The sequence below is a fragment of the Equus asinus genome, chromosome 3 (genome assembly GCF_041296235.1).
Source record: "Equus asinus isolate D_3611 breed Donkey chromosome 3, EquAss-T2T_v2, whole genome shotgun sequence".
Classification (NCBI taxonomy): domain Eukaryota; kingdom Metazoa; phylum Chordata; class Mammalia; order Perissodactyla; family Equidae; genus Equus; species Equus asinus.
Window position 1 is genome coordinate 154198826 of NC_091792.1, and position 27441 is coordinate 154226266.

Sequence of the window (27441 nt, forward strand, 5' to 3'; positions counted from 1 at the left end):
TGCCTTCCCTCTGCTCGCCCTCTCTCCCTGGCCCCTGGAATATCCTCAGACTCCTCCAGAGAGCACTAGAATTTCAGTGAACATAGATCAATGTGGTATAACTGGAAGAGACGCAGGAAGTCCTGCAATTGAGTGATTTCCAACCTAGCTGTTTCGACAGACATTTATTATCTACTGTGTACCAGGAAGTAATACGTTAAATGGCAGGCATGATTAGTATTAGTAACATTATTGCTACTGTACAAGAGTCCAAAAGCTGGGAATACTAAGATGAACAAGAAATAGTCCCTGCCTCAAGTGAAAAAAAATGCAAAAATGATTTCCCATAATACGATAAGAGCAAGCATTTCCTCGGTGCTACACACATTCCTGGCAGTTTTCTGGTCACTTTCCATGTGTTATTCCTGAGACCTGATCCCATTTGCATCCATAAAGTCATAAGAAGAAGGAGATTCTGAGAGGTTAACAAGCTTCCCTAAGTTAAGACAGTCAGTGAGTGGGAAAAGTGGAATTCAATCTCCATCCGTTTGATCCCTGAGCCTCCTGATACACTCTACCGGTGCATGATTAGAACCTAAACAGTACGTATACTTAAGTGCCGCAGGAACAGAGAGGAGAATCCCTTCACTCCCTCTTTGTGGAGTCACAGGAAGTCACAGAAAGCTACAGAACAGTGGGGCATCAGGTTTACAAGTGGGGAAAGCACATTCCTGTGGAGGAAACCCATGCAGAGAAAATGGAAAACATAAAGAGCGCAGCCGAACTAGCAGGAGATGGGGTGGGAAAGGGAGGTTGGGGCCACATTGTGGGAGCCCAGTGATCTCTGTTTAGGAGCGTGGAGTTTACACTGGGGCCACCTGACATTCTATCCTGCTGAATGGGTGATTTGACTCACTCCTTAACACAGAATTGGTGAATTACTCCCCTTTCCCAATCTCTATTTACTTTATCTTTTTTCCTGGGTTGTCAGAAGGCCAATAATTTGGCACCCAGCTCTGAAAACATGCTTCCTTTATGTAGTCAATAAGCAATTATAAAATGAATGACATATGTATTCATATTTTAATGCCAAGCAATATGGCAGGCCTTGGGGATAGAATAGGTGTTTATCAACATTGGATGGTTGGTGGGTTGGTTTGTTGGTTCGTTGGTTGGTTGGGTTGGTAGCCTACTTGGTTGATGGAATGTATCAACGAATACAGTGAGCTCCCCAAATTCAGAGGCCACGTCATGGTCATTCTTCCATCCCCCCAGTGCTTAGTACCATACCTCATCTATAGTTGCTCTCAACAATTATTATTTGAATGAAAGATAAGATGAACATGTGAGTGGGTATATTTATAAATGATTGAATGTATGAACATACAAGTGAGCGGGTGAATTGACTGTAAGAACAAGTGAAAGAATGAACAAGAGTGTCCATGTTTCATCCTATCTGTGTCTGTCCCTACAGAGAGTAGAGACTTTTACCTGCACTTACATATTCTCTCTCCACTTCTTTCAACCTCCTTCCCCAAAACACAATCCAGAAGTTGTGCATATTCCTGGGGAGAGGATTATGTCAATGTGTTTAATTTTTTAACTAAGCTTTTAAAATTTGAGATTATTGTAGAATCGCATTTAGTTATAGGAAATAAAACAAAGGGCTCCAGTGAGCCTTTACTCAGTTTCCCCCAGTGGTGATATCTCACAAAACTCCAGTGCGGCATCATCACAATCAGGATATGGACATTGATACAGTCAAGATACAGAGCATTGCCGTCACTATAAGGATCTCCCACGTGCCACACCCTCTTCCCTCTAGCACCCCCCATTCTAATTCCTGGCAACCACTTATCTGTTCTCCATTTCTATAATTTTCTCATTTCAAGATTGTTAAATAAATAGACTCACACAATAAGTAACCTTTTGGAATTGGCTTTTTTCACTCAATGCAATTCTCTGGAGATTCATCCAGTTGTGCATATCAATAACTCATTCCCTTTTATTACTGAGCAGTATTTGATGGTATGATGTACCAAATTGTTTAACCATTCACCCATTGAAGGACATTTGTGTTGTTTCCAGTTTTTTTAACTATTACAAATAGTAACCTGTATTTGTGTATGTGTTTTTGTGTGAACATAAGTCTTCATTTCTCTGGGATAAACGCCCAGGAGTGCAATTGTTAAATGTTAGTGTTTTAAGAAACTGTGAAACTATTTTTCAGAGTACCTGTACCATTTCACACATTCCCACCAGCAATGTATGAGTGATCCAGCAAGGATATGGAAAAACTGGATCACTCATACATTGCTGGTGGGACTGTCAGACAGTATAAATACTCTGGAAAATAGTCACTAGGTTTTATTTTAGCCATTCTAATGACTACATAGTGATATCTCAATGAAGTTTTTTTCAATTATTTTTTATTGCAGTAGCATTGGTTTAGAACGTTATATAAATTCAGGTGTACGTCGTCATGGAAGTTTTAGTTTGCATTTTTCTAGTAGCTAATGGTGTGGAACATCTTTTCACGTGCTTACCTGCCATCTGTGTATCCTCTTCTGTGAAATATCTGTTCATGTCTTTAGCTCATTTTCTAACTGAATTTTTTTTCTATTGAGCTTTGAGAGTTCTTTAAATAATCTAGATATTAGTACTTTGTCAGATACGTGATTTGCAAATGTTTCCTCTCAGTCTATAGTTTGTCTTTCACCCTCTTAGCAGAGTCTTTCACAGAGCAAAAGTTTTAATTTTGATGAAGTCCAACTCATCATTTTTTTCTTTCATGCCCCAGTATGAATTATAATATAATTATAAGTATAATTCTTTCAGCCCTGGTATTTTGTATTTTTTGAGGAATGGGTCAATTTTATCTAGGTTGTCAAATGTGGATGTGTAAGGTTGTTCATAATGTTCTCTTATTGTCCTGCTGATGTCTTCAGGATGTGTAGTGATATTCCCTCTCTGCCAGCGGTAATTTATGTCTTCTCTCTTTTTCCTGTGTCAGTCTTTCTAGAGGTTTGTAAATTTTCTTGATCTTTTAAAAGAAGCAGTTGTTTGTTTCATTGATTCTCTCTAATATTTTTCTGTTTTCGATTTGGTAGATTTCTGCTCTTATCATTGTCATTTGCTTCCTTCTGCTTCCTTTGGGTTTATTTTGTTCTTTTTCTAGCTTCTTAAGAGAGGAGCTTAGATTATTGATTTGAGATTTTCTTTTCTAATATATGTAGTTATGCTCTAAATTTCCCTCTCAGCATTGTTTTAGCCATGTTCCACATAGTTCTGTATATTGTATTGCCATTTTCATTCAATTCAATGTATTTTTTAAATTTCCCTTGAGATGTCTCCATGGATTATTCAGAAATGTGTTGTATAGTTTTCAAGGATTTGGAGATTTTCCTGTTATCTTTGTTAGTGATTTCCAGTTGACCCACATTGGTCCCAAAACATACACTATGTGATTTAAAATCTTTTAAATTTGTTGAGGTTTGTTTCATGGCCCAGGATGTGCTCCATCTTGATATATGTTGCACAGGCACTTGAAATGAATGTGATTCTGCTACTGTTGGGTGAGGTGTTCTATGAATATTGATTAGATCCTTTTAATCAATGGTGTTGTCAAGTTCTTTTATATCCTTGATGATTTTCTGTCTGGTTGTCCTATTAATTGCTGAGAGAGGGGTGTTGAAGTTTCCAACTATTATTGTGGATTTGCCTATTTCTCCTTTCAGTTCTATCAATTTTTGGTTCACATATTTTGAAGTTCTGTTTTTTGGTACACAGACACACACACATTCAGGATTTCTATATCTTCCTGATGAGTTGGCCCTTTTATCATACAATGTTCCTTTCTGTCTGGTAATTTCCTTTTCTCTGAAGTCTTCTTTATCTGATATTAATATTGTCCTTTGATTACTATTTGCAAATTAATTAAAATTACAAGACTAATATATTTTTCCATCCCTTTGCTTTCAATCTGCCTATAGCATTGTATTTGAAGTAAGTTTCTTGTAGACAGCATACAATGGAGCCATGTTTTTTAATCCACTCTGCCAATATCTGTCCAGATTAAACATAAATCCAATCATTTACATTTAGTGTAATTCTTTATAGATTAGGGCTTTAAAGTACCATTTTATTTTTTTGTTTTCTATTCGTTCTCTCTCTTTGCGCTTCTATCTTTTTTTTCCTAGCTTCTTGTGAGTTAAGCAATTTTTTAGAATTACATTTTGATTTCTCTGTACTGTATTTGAGTATTATCTTTTTGAATAGCTTTTCCAGTGGTGTGAACATTATATATACAAAACTTACCCTAGTCTACTGGTGTTATTTCACCAATTCAAGTAAAGCGTAAAAGCCTTACCCTCCTTTACATCTGTCAACACTCCCTCCTTTATAGTTGTCTTAAATATTTCTTCCACGTAATACCCTCAAGGTCCATCCGTATTGTCACAAATGGCAAGATTTCAACTCTTCTTATGGCTGATTAGTATTCTATTGTATGTATATACATCTACCTATCTCACATATTCTTTGTCCATTCATCTAGTGGTGGGCACTTAGATTGTTTCCAAGTCTTGTCTTGTTAATTACTGCCGTTCTGACGGACGTGAGGTGATATCTCATTGCACTTTTGATTTGTATTTCCCTAATAATTAGCAATGTTGAACATCTTTTTATGTGCCTGTTGGCCATCTGTATATCTTCTTTGGATAAATGTCTTTTCAGATTCTTTGCCCATTTTTTAATTGGCTTGGTTTTTTTGTTGTGAGTTACACATAAAATAAGTCAGATAGAAAAAGCCAAATACCATATGATTTCACTCTTAAGTAGAAGGTAAAAATAACAACAACAAACAAACAGATAGATATAGAGATTAGATTGGTGGTTACCAGAGGGTAGGTGGGAAGTGGGGAGGGTGAAAGGAATAAAAGGACACACATGCGGTGACAGAGACTAATGTCCCTGGGTGGTGAACATGATGTAGTCTACACAGAACTGAAATATAATGAGGTACCCTGAAATTTATAAAATGTTATAAACCAATGTTACTCCAATAAAAAATAAATAAGGAAATGGAAAAAATAATAAACTTTAAAATTTAAAAAGAAATTTCCTCTATATACCTTTAGAACCACAGTGCTGTGATTTTTACCTCAACCATCAAACATAATGCAGAAGGCTCAAAAGGAGGAGGAAAGTCTACTTTGTTTCTTCCTATTTTAGGATACTGTGTTCTTTTCTCCTTCCTTGTATTTCAAGTTTTCTTCTTTTAACATTTCCTTTCTGTTTAGAGAATTTCTTTTAGCCATTTGTTAGAGTATGAAAGCTAGCGACAAATTCTCTCTGCTTTTCTTCATCACAGGATGTCTTGATTTCCCCTTCATTCCTGAAGGTTATTTTTACTACATATGCATAGCATTCTGGCTTCATAATTCTTTTCATTTTTTTTTTCAGTACTTAAAAAATGCTGTGCCACTTCCTTCTGGTCTCCATGATTTCTCATGAGAAATCCACTGCTATTTAGACTGTTTTTCCCCTATAAGTAAGGTAATAAGTAATTTCTCCCTTGCTACTTTCAAGATATTTTCTTTGTCTTTAGTTTTCAAAAGATTGACTATGATGTGTCTTGATATGCATTTCTTTGGGTTTATCCTGTTTGGAATTCACTCATCTTCTTGTATATATAGATTTATGTTTCTTACAAAATTAGGAAGTTGTTAGTAATTATTTCTTTGAGTATTTTTTGAACCCCACCTTCTTACTCCTCTCTTTCTGGGACTCCCATGACACAAAGGTTAGATCTTTTATTATCATCCCACAGGTCTCTGGGTATCCCTTTGTATGCTTGTTTCAGCCTATTTTCTCTTTGTTGTTCAGACTGGGTGATTTCTAATGCTCTACCTCCAGTTCATCAATTCTTTCCTCTTCTCCTTCCATTCTGCTATTGAGCCCATCCATTCAGTTTTTTATTATGGTTATTATATTTTCACTCCTAAAATTTCCCTTTAGTTCTTCCTTATATCTTCCATTTCTTTGCTGAGACTTTGCGTTTCTTTGTTAAGATTCTTATTTTTTCATTTGTTTCAAGCATGTTCTTAATCGCTCATTGAAGCATCTTTGTGATGGCTCTTTAAAATCTTTGTCAGATAATGCTAATATCTCTGTCATCGCTGTTGACATCTATTGGTTGTCTTTTTCTCATCCACCGGAACTTTCTGGTTCTTCGTCTGATGAGTGATTTTCAATTGAAACTTTACATTCTGCATATTATAAGACTCTGGATCTTACTAAAACCTGATGTTTTAACTGACTTCCTCTGACACCACTCTGACAAGGGAAAGAGAGATGCTACCTCATTACTCCCAGGGGTAATATGCGTGTAGAAGTCTAGATTCTCCATGTAACCTCCACGATACCAAATGGGAGATGCTCTTTGTTATCGCCAGATTGGAGTGGGAATTCTCCTCCCCACCATGCCTTACTCATACCTCCCTGTTTGAGAGAGGTAGCAGTACCTCATTACTACTCCCACTGGGCCTCCTCTGACACCCCCCAGTGTGGGAAAGAGACGTCTCATTACTGCCCAGCGAGGTTGGAAGTCCAGGCACCCCACATGGTCTCCACAGGTACTGTGATGGGGAGAGGGCTCATAACTGCCTGGCAGGGATGAAAGTTGTAGCTTGCTACTTGGCCTCCTCTGACACCACTCCCACAGGGGGCTGGGGCCTCTTGTTACACATGGGAGGGTAGAAGTCTAGGCTCCCCACTCAGCCTTTGCTGGTATGCGTGGGTCAGTTCTCCTTTGGTGTTTGGCTACAGTAAAGAGGCTATTTTCTAGAAGTTTTCTGTCCTGCTAGCCTGTCCCTTCCTTGTTTATCTGGGTAGAGAGAGTAGGCTTTTGTTGAGTCTTATTTTGTCTGTGCCTGTCAGCATTTCTGGGTTTCTGGCTTCTTCAGCGAGACACATGAAACAGAAAGAAAACTCAAGGAACTCAACACTTTATTGTTCTTTGGGTCTAGAGGTCCCTAGCCAGTCTGATATCTTCTCTCCACATTGCAGAATCTCTTTATGCTTTACTTACTATCATTTCTAGGGTTTTTACTGGACTTAGTGGAAAGAATAGGTCAAAATACATCTCAATCTACCCAGAAGTCTCGAGGTGTCCCTCATGGTTCTCCTTTAGAAATATTAAATTGCTCACATACTTGGCCTTAACTAGACATTTATATATTTCTTATTAACCTATTTACTTGACTTTACCAGAATTCTAAACCTCAAAACCAACAAAAAGTGAAAAAAAGGGGGAAAAACAAAGTCCTAGAAATTTTCCTGAGCCAGGAGAGTGTTAATGTTGCCACTTATAAAGAAAAAACCTCTTGAGAATTAATTCAGATAGAAACTGCTTATTTTTTATTTAATATTGCTGAAACCTCAATTCTACAGCATTCACTCAGAAATCCCAATTTTAAAAATAATCTTGCCTGCTCAACTTTTGGTTAGATATCGTTAAAAACTTCCCTACCTTTTCAAACAGTTGAGACACAGGAAAAGTATTCACCTCTTCTTGATGACTCAGATCCTACTTCTAAGCTGCTGGAGCAGCTTTGCTTTCTCTCCACCAGGCAACTGCCAGCTCTTAAAGCACTTCTTGGCAGCTGCCATTCCTGCATCCCTAGCCTGCTCATAACGTTCTGGGGGATGTGGAGATGAGATAACCATTTCTGACAGAGTTGTGAGTAGAGTAAGAGTCAAATGCTCGAGCTGAGGACACAAGTTCTATCATGCAACAAGTGAGGAATTTGACTCACAGGGGTTTCGATAATAATTTTAGTGCCACTAAAGTAACGGAAACAATTCAGCATTTTTAGCTATACTCTGGGTGGCTGAAGTTGCCAAACAAGTAGAAGCTAAAATTAAAAAAAAAAAAGGAAAGAAAAGGAGGAAGAAAGAAGAGAAAAAGAAAGAAAGAAAGAAAGTGTTATTTTGACAACCGTGGGTATACTGTTATCTTGCTGAAAATAAATTTCTGGAGTGTTGTTATGAACCAGATAGTACACTGAGTCCATTACAAATACTATTATTTTGAATATGTCCTACTTTGCAGAGTCATGGTAAAGAATATTATCCACATTTTTAAAATGAGAGCATTGGGGCTGGGAAGTTAAGTGAATTGCCTGAGGTCACACACATTGCAAGCAAAGTAGATGGATTAAACCCAGTTCTGCTCTTATCGTTTCCACTATGATGGTGTGGGGGTAGGGGGACACACAAAATCTAGTTAAGCACACAGCCAGTAAATCCCATGCTAAATGTAACATGGCTATGGAAAAGAGCTTCTCAGACTCTAATGGGCATACAGATTCCAGTTCAGTTGGTCTCAGAGAGGGGCTTATGGTTTCGTATTTCTAGTAAGGTCCCAGATTTTTCTGATATTGCTGGTCCACCTACTACATTTTAAATAGTAAGGCTCCAAAAGATCCACTACAATAATACGTAAAGGGCAAAAATATGGATTTGGTCTTTATTTGAAGGTATTTCAGGCAATTCATTGGTTTTTTTTCCCCTGGAAGAAATGCAACGTAGTCTTAAAAATTGCATGGCTGCTTCATTACTGATACTGAAACCAAATGGTAATGTTGACTTAAGGCAAAGAAAAATATCTCAGGGCACCTAAATGAATTAAAAAGACAATGTCTGAATATAAAAAGGAAAACTAATCCCTTACCTATTACCAGTAGTTTTCAATATTCTTTAGCTGCATTGACCGTAATTCCTAAATCAAAAGTCAGAATATACGATTTGACGGTTTAACAAGAGATTAAAAAGTGAAATTAGGATTTTGTTAATTAGAGTGACTTTTCCATTGAGATCTGGAATATCTCACTGTTAAATTCATGGAATAAACATGAAAATAAAACAAATATACACACACACAACACACACAACCATGAACACGTTATCTAAAATACTTTAGATTAAAAGAGATCTAAGGACCCAAGGATGCTTATATGCGAGCTGCTGTCCTGCTTTTTGAAGCTGCGATTTATATAAATCAAACAGTAACCCTCTGCATATCCATCTAAAAGAAAATATTGAGCCATTTGAACAACATATACCTAAATATGTTCCAAATAATTCTATTTTCCATGGTCCTGCCTCTAGTCTCTCCTAAGTAACACAAAATATTCCAGTCAGTTTGTCACAAGCACAATCTTGCTTTACTATTTAAAAAGTACATTTCCATTTCAAAAGCAAAATTTCAACCTTGACTTAAAGTCTCACCTCCTTCTCCCTTCCCCTCCACCCTTGTGGGGGAGCCTACAGTCAAGGAAGGGGGCTCTAGTTGGCTTTTGCTCCTTCCCCTCCCTAGCACTTTCTCCTGCCACACTCCCCAGGTTTGGAGCACATAGAGGATTCTAAAAGGAGAGGATGACAGGAGAGTTCTTTCTCAGCCAATTATGTCGTGAGCTGGTGATCTGGATTAGGCAGTTGTAAGAAGAGCCGTAAAATATCCAAAAGAGTGTCAACCTCAGAGACCCCTCTCACCTCTGCCCGTATTGTTAGTGGTCTCTCCCTGCAGCTCTCTAATGTGAAAGATGCCTTCATTTTCCTCCAGTCCTTCTACCTCCTCTACCTTCTCTTGGCAGAGACCTTTCAACCCTGCAGGCGCCATCTTGGTTAGGAGCTAAGATGACTCCCCACCAGCTCTCTCTTCTCATGATACTCATTTTGTCAGTGGAAAAAACTCACTCACAGAGAAACTCTGGGGAACAGGATATCCAGCACAGCCAACACCCCCTCCTACCTCATCCCCAGTTGATCCATGTGCAGCTGATTGGCTCATCTCTTACTCTTTAGATTTGTCAGAGAAGACTCAGATTCCAGAACGCTGTGACCAGCCCCCCCCAGGCTTGAGGTGAGGAGCAGGCATCTCCTCTCTTCCCTCTTTGTGAGGGGTACGGGTCTCACAATGCAGCACTGCATTTTCCAAAAACAGATATTCAAAAAATTATCTTTACTGTCCATTATGCTACCCTTTTGATACCCTGGATGTGGTGAAACATCTAACCAGCTCTTGATGTCTACTTTGAACTTCCTGTATACGACCTAGCACCTCCTTTGAAACTCGACATCCATTGTCTCCTGGTGCCTCGGCCAACATTCTGTTAACTATGCTAATGGGCCTCCAGAATCCTCAGGAGTACTTCTGAAATTTCTCCCAACTTCAAATCTTCTTCTCATGAGACAGATCACAGGACTAGTGTGGAACACTTCTTGTAAATACTTCAGTAGAAAACAAAAAGACTTGGTGAAGAAAATAGGAGCAGTATATATTTCCAAGTCTCTCTTTTCTAGTATTCCGTGAGACATTTTGCTTTATGCATTAATATATACTTTTTATATTTCAAAATGATTTGACAGCTATTCTCTACGAGAGAATGTCCTGTGACACAGCACTATTAGGCTAGAAAGCCTTCTGAAAGAATAAAATCTCTGAGTCTGAGAGCACTTGTATTTGTGAAGAGGAACTGATGGTTCTCACACTTGTGGGGGATGCCAGGTCCTGCACTGCGTTAAAGCAGCAGAGTGATGCCCTCGCTGGCCCTAAAACTCAAACGTCAGTGCCCCGAAGCAGTTAAGAGCAAGAATCCGTCATGTTCCGGACATAGGTTTAGTCACCAGTTCATACCTTTAGCGAGAGAAAAGAACATTGCCCACAAGTTGCTAATCTGTTAGATTGATCTACAGACTTTCCTCTTTGCTGAGGCACTATTACCTTCACACCTTGAGTGGGAAACCACCCCGAGACCAAGTCAGACCTGTGGGCAATAAATATCACTCCTCTTAGACTAAGAGTCAAAGACCTCGAGCCCAGGAGGAAACATTCTTAGAGCATCTGGTTTCACATTCAAAACGAGTAGGATCTCCTACCCGTCTGTTCTATGATGCTCTCTCGTCAAATCATTCATTTGGCTTTTATAGAGCAGGTTACATGTGAAGAAGATCACACACAAAATTAACAAGACAGGCCCCAAGCTTGAGGAGGTGACAGTGTAACAAGAGACACAGACATAGCCAAAGGTAGCAGCACACTGCTGCAGCCGACTTTGAGGTGGAACATATCGCAGCTCCATTTCTAAAGATGCAGTGACTTCCTCAGTTAAGATCCTTCGCCGCCAGAGCAACAGTGTCCTTGACCGTAAAACGGGGACAAGGAGTCATGAGAATGAAATGAGTTAATACTTTCAAATTAGCTAGGACAGTGTCCAGCATGCAATCAGTGCCTGACAAACATTAGCTCTTATTATTAGAAAGACTATGATAGGGAACACATGCCAAAAAACACTCTGGAAAGGCTGGTGTCCTTCCATTTCTTCATGAGTCTTTCTTTAGCCCACTTTCTTTCCCTCTACACTTTAGTTATGACCAGCTTCACTTTTGCCCTCCTCCTAGGAAGCTGGATGGCCACCCCAGCTCTGGCCATTCTCTCTGACTCCTATCCCTCCCGTCACTCACCACACTCAGACCAATGAGCACAGAGAACCAACCACTCTCAACACCTCACTCCTCTGCTCAGAAATCCAAGGGGCGTGTTACTGCCCAGAGACTAGATCTGTACAATTCCCAGAGAGAGGGAATCTGGGCAGCTCCCTTTTGCTTGTTACCTTGGTATACTATTAATAGAGCCTCTTTCCCCTTTTAGAAGTGTTCCAGTCTGGATAATAAATCAAGTGGTTGTCATATCAGTTATCAATAATGCTGCATAATAGACAAACCCCAAATCCAGTGCCTTAATAAGTTTTTATTGAGCTCGTGACTTTGAGGGCTGGTTGGGCACTTCTTCAAGTCTGGTCTAGACTCAACTAATCTGAGCTGGGTTCCTGCCCACATCTGTGACGTCAGCAGGAGTGTCGGCTGATGACTGGCTAATCTAGGATGGCCTCACATGTCTGCAGTTGTCAGCTGAGATGATGGGGCTACTGGTCCCTGTGTCTCTCATCTTCCACATTCTAGGCTGGTATTGTTTACTTAGTGGATTTTATGGACTAATTGTGTTCCCCCAAAATTCCTATGTTGAATCCTTACCCCCCGTTGTGATAGTTTTAGGAGGTGGAGCTTTGGGGAGGTTCTTAGGTTTAGACAAGGTCATGAGGATGGGGCCCCTATGATGGGATGTCCTTATAAGAAGAACAGAAGGCCAGAGTGCTGTCTCTCTCCCCACCATGTGAGGACATGTACCCCATCTGCAAGCCAGGAAGAGAGCCCTTGCTAGGAACTAAATCAGGCAGCAGCTTGATCTTGCACTTCCTAGCCTCCACAACTTGGAGGAATAAATGCCTGTTGCTTAAGCCACTTTGTCTTTGGTACAGACAATAGGTTACTTGGCAGAGTTCCAAGAAAGTTAAGAAAACTATGAATGGTTTCTTGAGGCCTGAGCTGGAAATCGGCATAGCATCACTTCCATCACATTCTATCAGCCAGAACAAGTTACGAGGCAGTGCAGAATCAAGGGGTGGGGAAATAGATTTCATCCCTTGATGGGAAGAGCTGGGAAATCATACTCCTCCCTACAGGGAGGAAGGAGAATTATGGCCATTTTTTCTGTCAATCTAGCAATGTCACCAAACTCAAAGAACCAGAAATAGGAGTTTTAGAGTCAGAAAGATCCAAGTTTGAAATTAGCTGTGAGGTCTCAGGAAAATGACTTAATCTCCCTAAGACTCTATTTCTTTACCCATAAAAAAGGGCTAGTAATTACACCAACATCTCATGGCATTCTAATGATTAAACAAGAAAATTCCCATAAGTATGGAGCCTGGATCTATTTAGCTGTTGGGTATTACAGTAGGTACTCAGTAAACTTCAGCTTTATAGATATTCTATGTAAAGTGCCTTCCAATGAAAAAATGTTTTAGTCTTTCAAGTGCTATATTTTATAAACAGGGATACCGAGTCAGTATAAGAGCAAGCCTCCAAGTCCTGGGTCCTGTCTGATACCATGCCACTATCCACGATTAATGGAATCTTACTAATATGAAGCTTACTTACTAAAACCATTGAGTAAGTATCCTTGCTTAAGTAGAGTACTTTAATGCTGCTTTGTCTGTTCATCCAAATTAATCTGTTAAGCCAGGCTTTCAATAGACCTGTCCATTTTATAGAAAAACCCTGGAAAGACAGCTTTACAACATAATCATAGAAGTGTCTCTATGGGATTTTGCAGTCCCAAGTAAAACCTTGGTCTCTCTTCTTTAACAGCCTGTCCTCCTTCTGTGACGCTGTAAAGAGTATGAACGGATGCTCTTGAATCTCTTTTAACAAACTTAAAATGTCCTCCAATATCCTGCATAAACCACATGCTGCCTTACCTACTCCTGGCCTTCCTGCACATAGCCACCAACATGATCATCCCAAATCAAAAATCTGACCATGTCAGGCCCAACCTTCCTGGGCTCTCAACGGCCTATGGCATAAAAAACAAGCATAGTCCTTCATGATCTGGCCTCTGCCCACCTCTATGCTCAGCAATGCCCCCACTGCCCCACCACGTGCTTATTTTAAGTTTGTTCTCTGTATACGCTATCTACACACACTGGTTAAGAGCATGGCTGCATGTGAATTCCAGCTCTGCCGCTAACTAGAATGTGACCTTGGACAAGTTACTTATTTTTCTGCATTTAGGTTCCTCACCTATAGAGTAGGAAAAATAGTAGTGTCTAAAATAAAGAGTTGAGAAAATTAAATAATTAGTAGGTATAACACACTTAGAATAGCGTCTGGAAATAAATATTATTTTAGCTATTCCTACTATTATCCAATATAATCATCATGAAATGATGCAGAATCATATTTCTACTTTTGGATGCAAAAACCTGGTGCACAGAAAGATTAAATAACAACATTAGCTAACAGAGATGGGATCTGAGCCCTGATGTCTCTGAAATCGGCATGGAATGCTGTCCACTCTGCCAGGCCTCCTCCTGCCCCCTCATCAGAGGGAACTGCCTACTCTGTTGTGAAAGAGCCAAGGCATCTCTCACCTCTGTTCCATTGCCTGGAAACCCTGCATCCCACCTCGGTCCAGCGAAGGCCTACTCTGCCTTCAGCATTCAGCACAAGTATCATTTCATCCCTGGGAGACTTCCAACCCTCTCCAAGTGGCTCAGGTGACTGCCTTGGTCTAAGCATGCCCTGCACTTTCCGCTGTCACAATCCATGCTGCGCTTTATCGCCGTTGCTTCTCTACCTCTATGCCGTGACATGCTTGAGGGTGGCAACCAGGACTTATTTACTCCCCTATCCCCTAAACAAATGAGTGCATAAGTGAACCTTAGTCGTGTCCTGTGGAAGCCTATGATCCCTGGCACTAGAAGGAGTAGCTGAGAGAACTCACGTAGGAAAAGGAGACACATGGTGCCTTGGCCTGGTCAATGGCCAAATGGGTAACCTCCAGTTTCTTTACCCACACAAAAGTGATAATAAAACACCACTTGTATGCATTTAAGGATTTGAAGGGGAGATCAAATGAGGAAAATGAATGGGACAGCCCATGACATCCATGGGAGATATTCACAAATGACATATGTTCTCTTCTCCCCCTCATGTCCTTACAGCTAATACCAGACTCAATATTTTCAGATATGCCCCAAGAGGACTTGAAATTAAGTCTGTCCCTTGTCCAGTAAAACCCTAGTGTTTGTGTTGGCATCTCTGTGCATACTCCAGGGAGCCCTGGCATGTGGTCATTGACTGGGAACTTCTGTGTGGAATCACCTCAACACAGAAACAAATATTGGGACTGTTTCTAAGTTTCCTCCAATGGACCCCCTTAGCCTTGAATTTACAGTAACAGAAGCACAGCCCGTGGGAGGACCCTGAAGGTCCAAGAGTCCAGACTCTACATGACTCCGTCTGTAGAGGATCCAACTGAGAAGCAGAAGTGGGGTGACTTGGGGCTGGCCCCGTGGCAGAGTGGTTAAGTTCACGCGCTCTGCTGCCAGTGGCCCACTGTTTCATTGGTTCGGATCTGGAGCGCGGACATGGCACTGCTCATCAAGCCACGCTGAGGCAGCGTCCCACATGCCACAACTAGAAGGACCCACAATGAAGAATATACAACTATGTACTTGGGGAGCTTTTGAGAGAAAAAGGAAAAAATAAAATCTTTAAAAAAAAAAAAAAGAAAGAAAAAAAGGAGTGGGGTGACTTGCCCAAAGACACACTTGGCCTGGAATGCTGAGATTCTAAGACATGTGGGGTTTCCATTATACATGTCTCCCACTTTCTTTCCTTTTAGAGGGTAATGTCTGGAATATCTTTGTAAATATTCAAGTGTGTTACCCCAGCTAGAGAATAGAGCAAGACATTAACACAGACCCACACTGTACTTGCTTCCTCTCCTTCCCACAATCATTCTGTCTCCAGACAAAGCTGCTGATTCACAGCTAAAGAAACAGGGAACCATCAAATGACCTGTCAGAATCACACAGCTCGTGAACAGTGATGCTGAAACCGGAGCCCATGGCTTCTGAACTAGTCCAGTGCCTTGTACTTTTCATGTGCCCCTCACTCAATGTAAACAGCACATTGGATTTTGTGCAACAGTGCCTATGGAAAGCTGAAAAATAGCCCCTGACAAGATGTTCATGTCCTAATTCCCAGAGCCCATCAACATGTTATGTCACATGGCAGGGGGAACTAAGGTTGCACATGAAAGTAAAGTTGCTGATCAATGGACCTTAAAATTAGGAGATTACCCTGGATTATCGGGATGTGCCCAATGAATGACAAGAGTCCTTAAATGTGGAAGAGGGAGACAAGAGAGAGGCTCAGAGTGATGCGACCTGAGAAAGACTTGAACCCACACTGCTGCATTTGAAGATGCAGGAGGTGGCCACAAGCCATGGAACGTGGGCAGCCTCTGGAAGCCAAAAAGGCAAGGAAATGGATTCTCCCACAGAGCCTCTGGAAGGGCCATAGCCCTGCCCACACCTGAATTTTTGCCCACTGAGACCCATTTTGGACTTCTGACCTCCAGAACTATCAGATAAAAAAATTGCATTAAGTTTTTGGCAATTTGTTACAACAGCAAATAGAAAAGTAGTACAGTGTGTAAGTGCAACTAGCATTTCCCAAGGTCACTCCAACGGGAAGGACAAATGGGTACCATCAGTATGAACGTGTGTTTTGTTCATTCTTTCTCTCCACTTGCTGGAGAAGGAACTTCAGCCTCCGGACTCCATTCCTTCTACCTTGTTGCTCCTGGTAGTTCCCCAGGAGTGTTTTACATAAGCATATATGTAAATGATCATCACGAGGCCCAAATTCTTCTTGTTCTCCTCTAGCCCTTTACTGATGCCTACTCCGAAGGCTACCCATGGCTTCTCTGCCCTATGAAGTCACTTCCCTTGCACCCACTCCCTGTACTTGGGCCACACCACCCTGGCCTCTCTGCACTTAGATGTCACACTGACCACATTGGTCCCACCAAGACATTGGAGCCCCTGATGCACCCAAGGGAAATTTGTTCCCTCGAGTCTTCCATCCACTAGAGTCCAGCCCCTCCTCCCTAAGCCTCTCATCCAACTCCCCATGGGCTCATGTCCAAGAACAAATCTGCACAGCAAATACCATCTGATTTAAGATGCCCTGCTTTCTGACTCCAGCAACATTTGCGTAGATCAAGCGTCTATGCCAGGCTCCACTCCATCTGGCTGCGTTTACTGGGAGTTCCCTCCATTCTCATGGGACTAAGAGGTCTCAAATCCAGATGGACATGTTTAGGGCTGAATTTACGAAAAGTAAGAAAATCAGCGGGGACCGAGTCTGCTTTGGTTTATATGTCCCGCAAACCTACTCTGTGCTTGGCATTTTACCAGACACTTTATAAAATTGTGTCATTTATTTTTCCCAGTTCAGGGAGCTGAGCTTCAGAGAGTTAACTCTCCCCCAACCCCACAACCAGGAAGCATCGTGCCTAGAATGTCGAGCACAGGGAGCCTCGACCCTATGGATACAGAGGCTCCGCCTGTACCAGCTGCCCTGGGCAGAGATGTCATATCCTGGAACAAGGGGCGGGTATGCTGTCCTAACAGCTGCACCCTGCCCAGCCTGGGGGGGGCAGACACAGATCCCCTCCAGCATATGGTGGATCAAGGTGCAGGGAGGGAGGGGACTGAAGGCAGTGGCACCCCCAGCGGCTCAGGGTAGGCAGCTGACATCAGCCGGTAATAAAAGAATTTATTTTTAAAACTGCATGAAGAAAAATTAAACTTGCAGTTCATCATTTTGTATAAAAACAAATCAGGAGTGAAAATGTACATGGTTCCAAGTTATTTTATTCTGAATTTATTTTAAATGCCAATGACAACAGAATAGCTCTTTTAGGTGAGTCATTTTACAAAACAGAAAACATGATTTCCTGAAATGGCATTTTACAGAAGCTTAAAGGAAACCACTATCTGACATGAGAAAGATGGATGCAGCTAATTCTGTCCACTTGGGGGTCTCTCTCTCTTCTCTAGCTAACTCCGCGTTCCTCCTGCAAATCTCATTGAAGCTGTGACTTCCTCAGAGAGGTCTTCTCTGGCCACTCCTCATTTTAAATGGATCCCCCCATTATAGGTGCTCAGAGAACACTGCACTAGCTCTTCATGGCACTTCCTGAAATTGTACTAGTTATTCTGTAGGTTTCATGCGCCAGGCGCTTAGAACACATTGAAGTGCAGACCCAGACGTGACCCTGCTCAGTTGGAGCTTTCAGTCTAATAGGGGGAGTGAGAGAGCTTCTGTGTCTCTCTCAATCAATTATACTAAGAAATGCAGAATTCCTGAAAACAATGCCCTTGAGGCAAGAGCTATGAGAGGACTTAGCAGGGGCTATGGGCAAATCATTCTTAGACATTAAACAAACACCTGAGTGTAAGTCTCTCCTACAAGTCTGTTTTGTTCACTCTGTGTATGGCCCCCATCCGTTGACCCCGTGTTGGGCACATATTAGGTGCTCAATAAATGATTATTGAAACACTTAATGAAGTGGAAAGCAGCCCACTTCTGACATATGGGCTAGTGGAGTAGCTAATGCCGGTGGCTGTGGATTCAAAGCTGAACCCAACAGGTCTAAAAGATAAACCTTTGGACTATTATCACTAACAATCTCGCAAAGCACGTGGCAACTCTCATCCTTGAGGTGATTCCAAATCTGATGGATCATTTTCAGGCTTCAACTTAATTGCTCTCTGGGATGGGTTGGGTCCTGTTGACATGACCTCCTTGAAGAAACGCACCTGACGTGACATGCGCTTCTGCTGGTGTTCTTCATCTCTGGGCAGTCCTTCTTACAGTCTCTTTTGGCCTGTTTCTAAGATGCTGGTTCTCCTCAGGCTCCTCTCTCTATTCTGCTCAAGACCCACAGGTATCAAGTGAGAAGAAAACGCTCAGCTGCTCGTCTAGATGAGGGTTCAATTTATTATTTTGCTTAACAAGCACATGTACAGCAATGACTAAGTTCTAGGTGCTATTCTAGGTGTTTTATAAATAATAATTCATTGAGGGCTAATAACTTCCACAACTTAGGAGTGAGGTCTGGCTAGAAGCAGAATTCCACTCTCATATCTAAGAAATGGTGGTGCCAGGAAGTGGTGTTGAGAGGACTTTGGCCACCCACAAGCTCCTCCAAACCTCCTTCCTTGAAAAATAGTCAATTGTCCCTATCACTATTCTATAAACACAGCTGTAAGAAGACCCTAGTCACCACTTCCATCCAGATTGGTGCCTCTCAGCCCCTCTCTCCAGATGCCGATCCCCACTGTAGTCATCCACCACGTGCACATATCATCCCAGGCCCATCTCCCAAGTGCCTCCAGCACCAAACATCCAAAATAGGACTATCTTCCTCCTCCCTGCTGCCTCTTCTGTGCTCCTGTGGAGCCATCTAACCTGGCCTCCGTTCTTGGCATCTCCCGCTTCTTCACCTGCATGGCCCATCAATTCTAAATCTACTTCTTGTAGGTTTCCCAGGCCATCTTGGTCTCTCTGCTCTTCCTGCCTGCACCATCATTCTGTCCTCACAATCTGGACAATTGTGAAAGTCTCCCCACTTGTCTCTTTGCTTTGGGGGCCACTCTCTCTTCTCTAACTACAGATCTTCTTCCTCATACCTCCTCAAAATGGCCGCATGGAAATGGAAATGGAAATGGGGTCACACCACTCCACTATGTAAAATTCTTCAATGGATTTTTGCTGTCTTCAGAATAAAGCAGGGAAGTCTTTACCTGGAAAGGACAAGATAAATACATTGACATGTCTAGCCTCACCTCTTGGCACTTGTGTCTTCACACCTGTGTGCCACAGGCATCCCAAGCTGCAGGTCTCCGTCCCTGCCTTGCCTTCTGGGTCCTCTTTGCCTCTGAATAGGCAGCTCTCTCTGCATGGAATGTTCTTCCCACTTCCTCTGACTGGTTAACCACTTCTTCTCCCACTAGCTGGATGGTGTTGGATAGCAGCTAAGTGTATGGACTATGAAGCCAGTCTGCCTGGATTCAAATTTCAGCTCACATACCTACAGGGTGACCTCATGTTACTCCCCTTTCCATGCCTTAGTTCTCCCATTTACAGAACGGGGATGATAGTAACCTACTTCACAGAGTTATTGTAAGGACCAAACGAGCTAATGTAGGTAAAGCCCTTATTACAGTGACCCATGGCAAGTACAGTGTGAGTTTGTATTTTGATCAACTCCTGCTTATTACCAGGTTCACTCCCAGACCCCTTATACACATCTCTCTTTTTTCATTCACCAAACAACCTCTCTGTTTATGTTTAGTTTCTCACCTCACAGTGAGTTCCTTGAGAGGAGGGACTAGGTTTCCTTCACCCTTCCCACGTCGAGCACAGAACACAGCAAGGATCAGGACTTCAGCGAAGATTTGCACTGGCAGCAAATAATGCTGGTTTTCAGCTGTGTTCGAACACTCACAACTGGGTACAGAGGGATGAGGACACGCACATTTAATATAGAACTTTCAACCACACTGAATAGGAGAGAGGCAAGGGAGGGAAGATTTTCAAGGAGAGGATTTTGGTTTACGTCCAGAGGCAATAGATTCAACCAAGCCTGAAATAGACAATGTCTGCTTAGAAAATCTGTAGCAGGATTTTAAGCATTTCCTTGTCAAAGTATTGACAAAGAAATGAAAGAAATGTATCTTCCTCAAGGCCAGAAATGTTGGATGGTGATAGCCCCCTGGACATCTTTATAGAAGAAATGGAAGAATTAATTGAGGGCTTAGAGAAATTTTGAGTCGACAATGTTTGAGAGCTGGTAAAACATTTTAGAGGCACAGAAGGTGATCATCAAGTTAAAATCATCACAATTTGCTGAAGTTTTTTAAGCAGTAAAAGAGTTGGAGGATTTAATTTCTAAACACAAAGCCTCTGTGTAATCGTATATATATCATTGTATATATGTGTCATAATGGTTTTTGCATATTCCTATTTGCCATTGTTTGCATAAAACCACGTTTCTTATGACGGACATAGAGAGATTTGTGTGTAGTTTTCCCCACCCATGCTGTTGGCTTCCCAACTCATGTAAGAACCTAAGTTCTTTTAAGAGCCAACTGTCCTGAATGAGGGATGGAACACATGGCTTGGAGTCAGAAGGTCTGACCTCCAACACCACCACTGCATTCAAGCTGCATGATCAACAACTCACCTCGTTTCTCCAAGTCTCAAGGTTCCTTACCTGTAAAATTAAAAATAGGACCTACTCGCAAGCTGAGTTCTGATGTTTGAATGAGGTAATGAGTGTTAAGTTTTCGGAGACTGTGAAGCACTGTGAATGTATAATAGGAACCCATCTGAGTGTCTCATGCAAAATACTGGATAATTCCAGGGTCTCTGTAAAGTCACCACAGACATTTATTTAGCTTTGGAGTTAAATAGGCTTGGGTTCCTTTTCAGGCTGCACCTACTAGCTATTTTTTTTAACCACATGACATTCAGTTTCCTGCAGAATAATCATAACAATGTCCTAGCACTTACTGAATATTTATGATGTTGCATGCATTGAGTGGACTATCTCATTTAATCGTCATTGCAATATTCACTTTCTTTCTAGTCCGCACCTTTGCCCCATCTCATGCTTTAAATTCCATAAGTAGACATTCTTCCCTTTGCCAAACTGGTTTCTTCTCTAATCCCTATTGAAATGTAAATACTTTATACATGAGTGTATTAGTCAGGATTCTCCAGAGAAACATGTACATATTTAGAGGGGGGAAGAGAGAGATTGAGACCCCAAAGGATTGGCTCCAGTGATCACAGAAGCTGTCAGCAAGAGGGAGAGCCCCGGGAGAGTGAATGTGTAGCTGCAGTCTGAGCTCAAAGGCCTGAGAACCGGGCGAGCAGATGGTGTGAGCTCCAGTTTAAAAGCTAGCAGGCTTGAGACCCAAGAAGAGCCAATGTTTCAGTCCTAGTCCAAAGTTCCGGAAAAGACCAATGTCCCAGCTGCAACAGTCAGGCAGGCAGAGTTCCCTCTTCCTCAGCCTTCTTGTTCTAGTCAGGACTTCAAATTAGATAAGGCCTACCCATCTTCGGGAGGGCAATCTGCTTTACCCACCACCTGAGCTAACATTCCACTGTCGTTCAGCTCTGGTAAGGGTTTTAATTCTGAGTAAAAATCTACCTCCTTCAGCTTCTGCCTCCACAGCCCTTCTTATACCACAGAAATCAACACAAAACAATCAACCCTTCCATAGATGTATGTCCTGTTCCTGTCTTCTGGGTCCAGTTTGATGATCATGATGGTAAAAATGATGATGATACTTAATTATAACTTTTTTAAATTCCTATTACATGCCATGACCCTTTTATAATTAGCCTTATTTTATTCGCACAACCCACAAAAGCTGAAACAAAGTCTCCATTTTCCAAACGTGTAGACCAAAATTTAGACATGGTGAACAGTTTGCTCAATGTTCCCAAGATACTGAAACCAAGTTGGGTTTTGAAACCATTTCTGTGTGATCCTCTAAGTCCATTCTCCACCTACCACATCAGGTAGCTTTGCCAAAAAGGAGCCAGCAGAGAGAAAATTAACTGCAAATTTATCCTGTACACACCCAGTGGCCGTGCTAACTACGTGAAGAATGCGCTTGAGAATGAGAAGCCATTCTTGTTAGACCCTTGAAGTTGCAGAGTTAATTATTTTGGGGAAAGGAGGCAATAATTATTTTCTCCTTCACAAGTTCATTCATTGCTGTAACTTTGTTTTCACTGCACTTGTACTTGCGTATACCACCAGTAGCTTCTTTTGCTCACCAAGAGAGATGATGAACTGAAATTTCTCAGCTACTCCAACACTAACTCTGCAGGGACCTTCCTAATCAAGTCAACTGTGCAGACTTTTATAAAACTGTCTTAGCTGTCAAGGAGTCTCTACCTGCTCAGGCATCCATGTCCCCAGACTTCAGGTGTTAAGTGAACCATGCTAAAGCTCAGCAATTCCTCATGGGGGACTTTGGGTGGGAGCAGGCGTGGGGCCAATGTCAGTGAGATTACTGCCCTGAATTTCTGTGGTGGCTTCTAGTGATTCCAGGTACATAACTGACTTTTCTTGAATGGGCTTTAAGATTTCTTTTGCAATCATATGTGTCTGGAATAAACCACCTGTGGCAGGAAATATGTCATAGGTTGAGGGATGATAGGTGGGTTTGCAAGTCATAGGTAGAGATTTCTCAGTTGTTCCAGGCAAATAGGATGGCAAGTGTTGATCACACACCCTGCCCTGCTTCCTCAGTTCACCCTAGACTAGAGCACTGGTTCTCAGACTGCAATGTGCATGAGAATCACCAGGAGAGCTTGTTTAGAATGTACAGCCCTACATCTGAAACCCAGAGATTCTAATCATAGGTCTGGCATTGAAAATCTGCATTTTCAACAAGTGTCCCAGTGATCCAGAGAAAACACTGTACTCCAATTATAGAGGAAACTTGTCTGAACCTGGTTCCCCAGAAAACAGAGCTTAAGGCATTAATGGTCAACTACTTTACTAGAAAATTTGTCCCTAGGGAAGCTGGAATGAAGGCAAATGGTAATGTGGCAGGTTAGGAGGAAGTGTCAATATGAAGAGATGACGCTGAGCTGGTTGAGCATTTTGTATCGTCCCCAAGTCATTGTTCCATCTCACAGTCTCATGGTGCTCTCATCCTAAGATCTTCTCAAGCCACTGTGTCCTGGACAGTCCCTTTGGTGTGATGGAAGGGAAGAGTTTATCTGCCAGCTTATATTTCCCACTGTACTTCCAGTTGTTTTCTGCATGGGCCCAAGTGAGTCTTGCAGCATCTCATGCTTCAGCAGCGACTGGAGCGCTCAGGGTTGGAGACAAGAGACTCAAGGTGTGGATATCAGCCTGGGTGCTGGCAGAGTGTGAAGTAGATGTGGAGTAGACGCAGCAAGGGGCTGACAAAGCTCATGTAGACTGTGACTCTAGCCGAGCTGGGTCCTGACGGATGGCCAAGAGGACCTGTGGCGACACAAAAACCATCCGATATTGACTTCTTTTTTACTCCATCTACTTGGAGAAGAAACTTTGCGGACAAGAACAAAATGGAGTCCTCAAAGACAAATCATAGGGACTGAACTCCCTGTGGGCTGATGAATGAAACTCGGAGCTGGAAACTCCTGTCTTCTCTCTTCCCCACATTCGCCTGTTTTGGAAGATGGACTGGAGAACGACACGCCTGGAAAACTGACCTGGACCAGACCGGGAAGGAGAAGGAAGCAAGCCTTAAGGATGTGACCTGGGGGAGAGGGCTTTATTCCACCTTCTTGTCACTCACCTCTGTCATGATAAGATCCTGACAGCCCTGCAGGGCCAGCATGGGCATAAAGAGAAGCAGGCACAGAGCAGGCAATGGAGTTTAGTCTAGGAGGAAAAGGGGAGTGCTGAAGGGCTTCCGCGTTAGTCAGGCATGAGTTAGGTCAAGTCCAGACTCAGCTACTTTCTGGTTTTGTGACATTTAAACTCTCAGACTTCAATCTCCTTCCTTTTAAATGGAGATAATGCCCACCCTGAGAAATAGTGGCAGTGCTGACACGAGATACTACATGCACAGTACCTGGGACTCAGCCAGTGTGAGTGCCCTCCTTCCTTACCCACTGGCCTAAGGTGTAGTCTAAAGGTGTCGATACAAGCCGAAGACCTACACTTGGTCCAACCTGGTAGGATAAAAATTAAATAGAACTTAGAAATCTTGTATGAGTCAGCAAAAAAGTGGAGTGCATTTGACTGTGCTTATGCCGTTGGTGCTTATGCTGCTCAAAAGGCTGACATGGCAATTGAAGGGTCCTGGGGGATGATTCAGGTATGGGTCCTAGGAATGGTTCCCCCACCTCTACCACAACCAATAGCAAAAGTTGAGGAAGCTGGGGCACCATGTCCAGAAGACAGGGCAGACTTTGTGTTGAAAGGCCTACAATATTTGAATTCATTATCTCAAGTGCTATTTAAACAGAAATCACAGCTGCTATTCATAGGATCTCTGACCATCAGTGCTTCAAGATGGTTGAAAGCTATGGTCTCCCCCTGGCTATCATATTTGCATTCCTAAAAAAACTCAGATGATTTATTTAAAAATTACATTATAAAAACATTGTTTCAATGAGGATAAAAGGGTGTTTGGAACTAGAGATTTGTGGACATTCATACTCACACTGTGGAAATTGTTTTTCTACAGGACTTTCCAAAATAAGTGTGTTTCCAAGTTATAAATGTATGGCTCCTTTCCTAAGGCTTCACTAACAAGTACCACAAACTAGGTAGCTTACAAGAGACATGTATTCTCTCACAGTTCTGGGGGCCAGAAGTCCTAATCAAGAAGTCAGCAGTCCATACTCCCTCCAAAGCTTCTAGAGAAGGGTCCTTCCTTGACTCGTCCAGCTTCTGGTAGCCCGGGCGTTCCTTGGCTGTGGCAGCAGAGTGCTAACCTCTGCCTCCATCTTCATGTGGCCCCCTTCTCCCTGTGCATCTCTGTGTCTTCACATGGTGTTCTCCCTTCTGGTGTCTCTCTTCTTCTTTTGAGAACACCATTCATATCGGACTGGTCACCACCCTAATGACCTCATCTTAACTTGATTATGTCTGCAAAGACCCTGTTTCCAAATGAGCTCGCATTCTGCTGTTCTGGCGGCTAAGACCTCATCATATCTTTTTGGAGGACGTAGTTCCACCCATAACAGACTCTAAAACCAAAACATCACTGAACAAATCCAGTCTTTAATTACACCTAACTTTTGCCCCTGAGTCTTTTCTCCCATCAACACCATCAGAATCACGTTGCTTTTTACACATGCTCATCTCATTTACACCCATTGTTAAGATACACCAGGTTCCAGGAGAGCCAAATAAAGCAGCAGTCTCACAAGCCCAACAGCTTCCCCGACAGCCCAGAATTGGGGCTGCTTCCCATCTGAAATTCTGCTAGATACCCAACAGGCCTGTATTGAAAATCCCGTCCTCTAATTAATCGATTAGAATACCCTCAATCCATAATGGGCAATCTCTCAGTACAGGAGGTCATGCCTTCATCTGAGACCTAATATTAAAAATATTTAATTTTAATATTCCAATTATTTGGCATAAACTGAGAAATCTATTTAACCCTTTAATTTCTCTTTTCCGTCTGCAAATCTATAAAGCTGAGCAAGTGCTGTTCCAGGTACTGGGAACAGAGCATAAACAAGATAGATAAGTCCAAGCCTCATGGAGGTTGTATCATTCTATTAATATTCATTAAGTTCGTACTATGTGCCCCTGCGTGTTCTACATGGCAGACTTCAAGAGGGACAACTCCCCCCCTCCCAGTGGAGTGTGTGTTTCAAGAATTTTTCCTTCTTCTCTCCTTAAAATGCTTTAGAATTCTTTCCTCCACATTTTGCATTTTTATAACCTTCTTCTTAGGATCCTAGTTGTTATGGACTGAATGTTTGTGTCTTCTCAAAATTTATATGTTGAAATCCTACCCCAAACTGTGATAGTATTTATGGGTGGGGCTTTGGGGAGGCAATTAGCATTTCATGAGGTCATGAACCGTCCCAAGTGGATTAACGCCCTTATAAGAACTCACGAGGGAGCTTGTTTCCTCTCTCTGTTCTCCACCCTGCAAGGACACGACGGGAAGTTGTCAGTCTGCAACCTGGAAGAGGGCCCTCACCAGAACCTAGCCTGATCTCAGACTTCCAGCCTCCGGGACTGTGGGAAACATCTCTGCTTTGATCGGCCTCCCAGTCTGTGGTGCTTTGTTAGAGCAGCCTGAGCTGACGCGGACACTAGTCTTCTCAGGGCTGTGGTAAAATCTCTTTTATACAATAAAAGGTATCTTTATCTTTTATACAATAAAAGATTTTCAATGTGTGATCATTAAGGAGCCATGATCCTACCACCTCAGAAAACCCCAGAGTCACAGAAGGTTCCCATTACGGGGACAGCAGCATGGACCGTGTGAAGAACTCCAGCCTTACGATCCGAGTCACAGGACCGCCAACTTTACTACTTCTGTGAACTCAGTCCTGACTTTAAGCTTCACTGTGCCTCCGTTTCCTCTTTTGAAAGATGGAAAAACTACTGGCTAGGACAAGGGGCCTGAAGGTTAGAGATCCAACTTTGTCGTTGCTCAATGGTTACCAGCTATGGAATCCAGACAAGACTTGTAATTTAACTTCTTTGAGTCTCAAAAATCATGCTGAGCGGCAGGCACTTTATAGACGACAATCCAAATGAGGAAAGGCAAAGTTCAGGCAGAGTCTGAACATTGTGTTTATTCTCCTTATACCAGCTATTATTATTCATATCTGCCGTAAAGGGAAGAGAGTAATTTTGGTTTTCTTCTCCTTCCTCCTAGGAAAGAAAATATTAAAAAGAGGAAAAGAGAATGAAAGAGAGAGATCACAAACCCAGTCCCTACTAAAAAGCCAAAGGTCCAGCTCCATTTCAGGTGTTAAGCTTGGCTTCCTTCCTCTCATCCTCTGAGTCCTGCCTAGCCACTCTCTGCCCCACACGTTGTTAATCACCTGTGCTAAAGGAGGCCTATGGGTCCCTCAACGGTGTTCGTGCTGCTTTCTTTTTTCTTAATCCTATTCTCACTTCAACACCTGAATTCAACCAATGTGATGACAGATGGTGTGGGGCCCTTTGCCCTGCCAATTTAGCGACCCTGGCGATGGTTCAGCCTCTGAGTGGCAAGGGAGTGATTTTGCTCACTTGGTTTAAAAATACCACAGTGTTTTTAACCTCCGAGAAAAGTGTTTGGCAAACTACCCATAGCAGATTTTTCTGTGTATATAGATGATGTCACATCTCCAGCCAGTTTTGTCTAAATAAGGCTTTGCTCAAAATGAATGGCTAGCTATGGCTGCCATTTAAATGTAGAATTGGGAGCCATAGCTGTGCTG